Source organism: Gastrolobium bilobum, unplaced genomic scaffold (genome assembly GCF_033153095.1).
Source record: "Gastrolobium bilobum isolate Gb01-03AN ecotype WA unplaced genomic scaffold, APGP_CSIRO_Gbil_v1 utg24242, whole genome shotgun sequence".
Lineage (NCBI taxonomy): Eukaryota > Viridiplantae > Streptophyta > Magnoliopsida > Fabales > Fabaceae > Gastrolobium > Gastrolobium bilobum.
This window is the reverse complement of record NW_026900138.1, coordinates 90,889-98,135: the sequence shown is the minus strand read 5'-3', so window position 1 is coordinate 98,135 and position 7,247 is coordinate 90,889. Positions and strand designations below refer to the sequence as shown.

At 40.1% G+C, this 7,247-nt stretch overlaps 1 non-coding gene across 1 annotated transcript; it reads left to right on the top strand.

The window, feature by feature from the left end:
* Positions 1-476: 476 nt before the first annotated feature.
* Positions 477-583, top strand: LOC133295481 (small nucleolar RNA R71). The gene has a single exon (XR_009749348.1). It is a non-coding gene; the product is annotated as a small nucleolar RNA R71 (small nucleolar RNA).
* Positions 584-7,247: the final 6,664 nt, after the last annotated feature.

Sequence of the window (7,247 nt, the reverse complement as noted above, 5' to 3'; positions counted from 1 at the left end):
CCATTTCCAGGGTTACTTTTACCATCTGAGACCTTCTACTCAATTTTTATCTTCCTAGGGTTGCGTGGTGGCTAATTACCGTTTTGCCCTTTCTTTGTATTTTGGCCTAATTTTCAGGATTTTCACTAATCCTTCTCTTTAATTCTCATTTAATATATTAATATTTAAACTTAGAAATGCGAGGTGTTATAAAAGACTTCCATCCTTGGTTGTTCTTGATCAGCTTTCAGATTCTTCACCTCATTCATCAGTGTGGCAAGTTGGGATTCCATGACAGTTTGTTTGTCTAATTCTAGCATGCATGGCTTCCTTACTGGGCTAACCTTGTCTAGTGGCCATTAGAGACATCTTTCTGCAGTGCCTTCTATGATTTTGTACCTGGATTCAAGAGTTCCTGTAAAGAAATATCCTCCTGCAACAAAGTCTAAGTATGATCAATCCTTTTATAAAAAGACTGTAAAATTCCCCAACTTTGCACCCCATGGTTTGGACACTTTCTAATGATGTCCTTATATCTCTCCCAAGCTTCATAGAGACTTTCTCCATAAAACATTCTAAAATTAGACAGCTCTGCTCTAACATCAGCTTGGCGAGGCATAGGGAGAAATCTTTCTATGAACTTATTAAAAAGTTCATCCCAAGAGTGTATGGAACCACAGGTGAGGGTTTTCATCCATATTTTTGCTTTTGAGCCCAAGGAATGAGGAAACAACCTCATTCTCATACTTTCCTCTGTTACACCTTCAGTTCTAAAATTATCACAGATATCTTGGAAGTTTGTGAGGTGTGTGTAAGGATCTTCTGCAGGGAGTCCATTGAAGACTCCTGCTTCCCTAATCATGTGAAACATGATAGGTTTGAGTTCAAAGTTGGGAGCTAATGGGGGAAGGATCACTCCCCTTTCTGGTCTGTTCCTGAAAGGAGCAGCCAAAGCTCTGAAGTTCTGTTCAGGAGGAATTTCATCATTATTGTTATTATGATCAGCCATATTTTCAAAAATATTTTCCCTGAGATCCCTTCTTCTTCTATGTAAAGTACGTTCTGGTTCAGGGTCAAAGAAGAAATCAGGTATTTCAGTGGAGTGGTGAGAATCTGTTTCAGACTCTTCACTCATAAACCATAAAACACAGATAATATGAACAACAGAATATATGACAGAATAAAAATAAGAAAATGAAATATACAAAGTACGTACTTAAAACAGTAATAAGGACAAAATTTAGTGTGTCTGTCCCCGGCAACGGCACCAAAAATTTGTTGGGTGTAAAATATTATGATGAAGAACGTTCTAGTTCAGTAAGAGAAAACACTTGTTTCTCTTACTTTCAACCCAAGTGCGCAAGTGCACGCATCAAGTAATAAAGGGACTATTAGTGCCTAGATTATCGTTCCCACGAGGATAGAACTCTAAGTAATGCCTTAAACTATTTTAAAAAGAATAAAAATGAAAAGAGAAGTTAGTAATTGACCTGTTTGGTCAAACGTTCCCTACTGTCTTGACAACGTTCCTCAAGAATAGTAGGTTCAATCTGACATCAAACAATTCATCGCTTCGTTATGTATGATACCCTTTTTGTTGAGAGAAGAGAAAGCAATATTCATGGGAGATTTATAGATACAAGATTGAACAACGAGAAAAAATACGAATAATAATAACTGTAATTAAGAGACAACAATGTAGATGGTTTAAAAACACTTTTAACAGAAGGAACAGATCCACTGCTCCATTCTTAAATAGTTATTTTCTCTACTCAAGACTTAACACTTTTGTCTTTGTTCCAGTCTCTTCACTGCCAATCTCTGATTTCTCAGCTCATGGACTAAATGGCTCACAAGTTTCCATATTCCTATGGCTCCCTTGACTCCAATAGTTACTTAGCACATGACCTTCAAATGAACGAGGTGGTCCCTTATTCCTAAGGCAACCAGCCCCCTTTGATTAAGCTGTCTGAAATCCCTTTCTTATGGACGTTCTTTTCTCAGTATGTGTTCAATTTCCATTGTACACAATGAATATAGTTTACTTAACCAGGGAAATACAAAAGCTCAGTACAAAAGTTTTGAAAATAATTCTTTAAGAACTTTGCAGTGTTTCCGTTCCACAGATAGTTTAGCCCATGGCTCCTACTTTAAACATAATTATTCCAAACTGAAATCCCATAGACCAGATATTCAGTTCAGAGATAACGAGTGGAAAGGAGAGAAATAGAACTTATATTTAAATGGAAAAAACTTAGGTTACAACAAAATAGAAAGTGGAGAATATGGTTGTTGCTCGTGAGGAGTCTCAAGTGGGTGATACAGAATAGAGAAGAAGTGTTGTCACTTAACTACAACTAAAACTATACAAAAGGAAAACTACAAAATAAACTAAGTGATCTCTTCTTAAGGAATTCGATTATGTTCTTTGTGTTGGGACGTCCTTTTTATAGGAGAAGAGTGAATGGCAAAGTGGGTAATTTCCTTGGAGTTGTTTTCTTGACTGCATGAAAGAGGCAGTGTGAACAGTGCTTTGAGGGGCGCAAGTGGTTGGATGAGACAATTATTTTTGAGATTTGTCTTTCCTTCTGAGCATCCCCATGCCTTGCTTTCCTCTTTAGCCAATAGGAACCGTTTATTCTCTTTTGTGCACGTTTCATCTTGCTTGATTGCTGCACCGCTTATGCTTTACGGAAACTTCTTTTCAACGTTTCCTGAAAAGTGGTCAGAGAGATTGAGTGAGTGAAGCAGGTGTATTTAATGTTCCTAATCCGTTCCCCTTTTTATATATTTTCCAAAGGATTACGTCACCATCCTTTCCCCACTGTGTTTTTGTCATAAAGATATTAAACATGTGCTTTTAGTGCTAAAGTTGCTCATCAGATGAGGGAACAGATGATATTTTGCAATCAAAATGGGGTTAGATGGGAACCAATTTCCGTCCCATCAAACACCCAAAAACTAAACTGTTGGTTATCCTCAAACGACTCAGAAATAATGGCTTAGGCTGCTCAATTTCAAAGAATAGCTCAACTTCAGAAACTTGAGCCAGTGAGTAATCATAATCTTTTCAAAGAATGAACTACTCTCCATAGGTGACAAGTAAAAAGAATTCGTTCCATGGTGAGTGAAGACTGCTGATCTTCTGTCTCACTATCACTCAGGGCTTCATGTTTCTCTGTCCATTCCTGGATGTGATTCTTCAAACTTGCTTATCTGCTGCTTTCCTATGAAGTGCAGGGATCTTTCATATCACGGATCTTTGTGAAAAGGATTAATAAGGGGTTTTAGAAATGGAATGGTCACAGGTCTTGAGTCAAGGAACATTTTTCAATTTTTCTGTTTCAGAGCTGGACTTTTCTGTTTGAGGGAACACTTTGTCTTTTTGTACCTTCTTTTCTTCCTTTGGAGAAATCTTTTCTGGTATCTTCTTCTGAATTCTTTTGAATGGTTGTTCCCATTTTTCTTTGTTTCCTTTCTTCTTGTCCTCTTTGCTCATTTTGGATTTGTTCCTTGCTCCTGTGACCTAGGGATGAGTATGAGTGTGTGAGGTTGTGCTGCGGTATGAATGGGAATTGAAGTGTTTGAAGGTTGTGAGAGGGTGAGTGTTTGAAGGTTGTGAGGGGGTGAGTGTTTGAAGGTTGATCCTTGTTAGTGAAATTCACCTGTTCTTCAGCAGTGCTTACAACATCAAGGCAAGTTTAAAAGTTTCATTGTGGTGACACCTCAAAAACGCTTTCATGAGTAAGTGTTTGGCATTTTTCGTTCCTCACCAGTTTTTGCTCACACAGATCAGTATCCTTCAAAAAATCTGAAGATTAAATTCATTTCACCTTTCCTATCTCAAGAATTCAGAGTAAGAATAAGAATGATTACTCATTGACTTTGTGTTTCATGCCATTTTTTATTCAAATTTTTACCGTCACAATAATATAACTGAAATGTATGCTCCAAATAGTTTGAACAAAAAGGATTTTTCTATTTCAAAAAGAAATTAAAATTTTACACTAGGGAACGGAAAAGAAAACAAAAGGAAATTAACAGAAAGAAATAAATGGGGAATAAACAAAAATAGGAGGGTCTGTCTCCTTTTCACTGTGGACGTCTCTTGCCCAGCTCGGAATTATTTTCAGCATCTAGTTCCTCCTGCGTAAGTGGTCTTCTCCCAAGCATTTTTTGATCTCTTAATCTTCTTGCTTCAGCTTCAGGGAGCTACTTCCCAGCATCCTTCAGTAGATCACTGATCACAGCAGTGAGGTGCACAATGGTGGATCTCATCATTATCCTGTCATTGTCGATATGCACTATTTGTCCCTCTATATCCAACAACCGGTTCTCCAGCTGAGTGATTCTCCCCTCCAAATATGTACCAAAAGCTTTGAGAGCCTCATTGATTTCTATTAGTTCTTCAGTGTTTTGGAGGTAGAGTTTTCTGAGTTGTTTCTCAGCTCTGGTGTTGTGCATGGAATGCGCAAACTTCAGGGAATCAGCAGCATTTCTGATTTCACTCTTGACAGCTTGAAGGGTAGGTGCAGAAGGTGCAGCACTGATGCTTTCGATGCTGGCCTGGATGGTGTTGAGGAGCTGCTCCCTGTCTTCCTTCTGTTGCTCCTGGAATTTGATGAAGGAAGATGAGAGTTGATCCAATCCGTTCCTTAGAGCCTTCAGCTCTTCAGTAGTGCTAGTCATCTCCAGCTGAGTAACGAATGGTGCTTCAGGTAGAAGCTTCTCCATCTTCTTCCCCATCATTTCAAAGATCTCAGCAATCCTTATCTGAGATTGTATCCTTGATGCAAGAGGGATTGATGGGATGGGGGAGGATGGTTTCTCTTTCTGGTTGTTGTTGTTGCCAGAAGTTGGAGGTTCTTCAGGTGCTTGCCTGACTGCAACCTCCTGAATTTTTGAGGAAGAGAGGGCTGTTGTAGTTTGTTCCTCCATCAGTGGAGGAGCTTCCAAGCCCTCCTCTTCTGCTAGAGCCCTACCAAAGGCCTCGTCCCCAGTTGTATTAGGACAGATAATGGGGCAAGATAGGGGCCCTCCCAGACTGATTTTCCTTGGAGCAGTTGACTTTTTCTTTTTAAGGGATTCAACCAGAATCCCCTTTCCTTTGTCTAGTTTCTTTTGTGGCTGAGATTCTTGCTCAACCACCTGTTCTTCTACAGCAGGTGCTGCATTTGTTTCTTTTATTCCCTCTCCTTGTTGTTGCCTATGAGAGGGTTGTTGTATTCTTGGTGGTGGTGAAGAATGAGCAGGTGATGGTGGAGGGGACGGAACGTCAAAAGACTCAGGAGTAGCAAAGCTACTTGGGTAGGTCTCCCTAGCAGCTGATGTAGGTTTTGACGTTCCTCCTGTTTTCAGCCTTTTTGCAATAGGCTCATTGTCTTCACTGTTCTCCTCCTTGTCAGAGAGGGTGATGGGCTTCTCAGAGGATGCTCCCTCTGGCCTTTTGGTGCTGCTGAAGGATCTCTTCAGCTTCTGACTGGAACGTTCCCCCTTTCTAGGGGGAGCTTTGGCAGGGGATTTCTTTTTGCCCTGTTTGCTCTTAGTAGCAACAGGGGCTTCCTTCTTCACCTTGGTGGGAGGGGGAACAATTCTTCTTGCCTGGATGTAGGCAGAAGTGGTTGTTGATTTTGAAGGGGTGGCCTTCGTGGTTTTCTTCTTTGGGGCCTCAGGGCCCTCTTCACCATCATCAACAACGTCACGTCTGACGTCGTAACCTTCAGGATATGGAATATTTGTCTTAATGTAAGTAGTCCTCAGAAAATTCCATGTTTTGAAATCGATGACAGACCCCAACACTAGGTCTTCATCCTCATAAGTTTTTACTTCAGCTCTAAGACAGAGCTTTGTGATCTGGCAGGGAAGGCAGACGGTAGTCTTCCTGATCTCTTTCTTCAGGCTGCTATATATGAGAGGTACTGCATCAAAAAGAATGTTCTTCATGAAGCAGTAGAGTCGGACCTGTAATGCCCACTTGACAGTGGCATCATGAGTGGAGGGGGTGGGGTTGGTGTTAGCAAAAAGAGATCAGAATCTGGCCTCATCCTTCAGACTTCCCTTGCAGAGGGCTCCTTTTGCGTAAACAGGATCACTAATGGTGATCAAGTTCTTTACTTCCAGTGCGAACCGTAGGACTTCTTTGCTTTCAATGTACCCTTGGCACGGGCAGTTGGAAATAGTTGGGAGGTGGAGTATGATGTGCCTCTGGCAAGTGTGGTTTTTCCATGTTAAAATTGATAAGAATTGGGTCATAAGAGAGCAATTTAAATACATATTTGCTATTTATATTGATTCTTTCTATGTCAATAATATTCACCTTTTGGTTGTGTTTTTACAGGAAAAAGAGGAGTGAAAATTACAAATTAGAAAAAGCCTGTTCACGCAACTCCACACGCACAGACGTATCACAGTACAAATGCCAGAGAATTGGCGCTAGTTGGCGCCAGAATGGTCCCTTAAATGCACGAGGACCTTTAAATGCACGAGGTGGTCCCTTATTCCTAAGGCGACGTTTCCACAACACTGCCTTCCCCCTCTGGTTAAGCTGTCTGAAATCCCTTCCTTATGGAAGTTCCTTTCTCAGTATGTGTTCAATTTCCATTGATACACAATAAATATAGCTTACTTAACCAGAGAAATACAAAAGCTCAGTACAAAATTTTTGAAAATAATTCTTTAAGAACTTTGCAGTTTTTCCGTTCCACAGATAGTTTATCCCATGGCTACTACTTTAAACATAATTATTCCAAACTGAAATCCCATAGACCCGAGATCCAGTTCACAGATAACGAGTGAAAAGGAGAGAAATAACACTTATATTTAAATGGAAACAACTTAGGCTACAACAAAAGAGAAAGTGGAGAATATGGTTGTTGCTCGTGAGGAGTCTCAAGTGGGTGATACAGAATAGAGAAGAAGTGTTGTTACTTAACTACAACTAAAACTATACAAAAGAAAAACTACAAAATAAACTAAGTGATCTCTTCTTAAGAAATTCGATAATGTTCTTCGTGCTGAGACATCCTTTTTATAGCAGAAGAGTGAATGGCAAAGTGGGTAATTTCCTTGGAGTTGTTTTCTTGACTGCATGAAAGAGACGGTGTGAACAGTGCTTTGAGGGGCGCAAGTGGCTGGATGGAACAGTTATTTTTGAGATTTGTCTTTCCTTTGATCATCCCCATGCCTTGCTTTCCTCTTTAGCCAATAAGAACCGTTTATTCTCTGTTGCGCACGTTTTGTCTTGCTTGATTGCTGCTCCGCTTATGCTT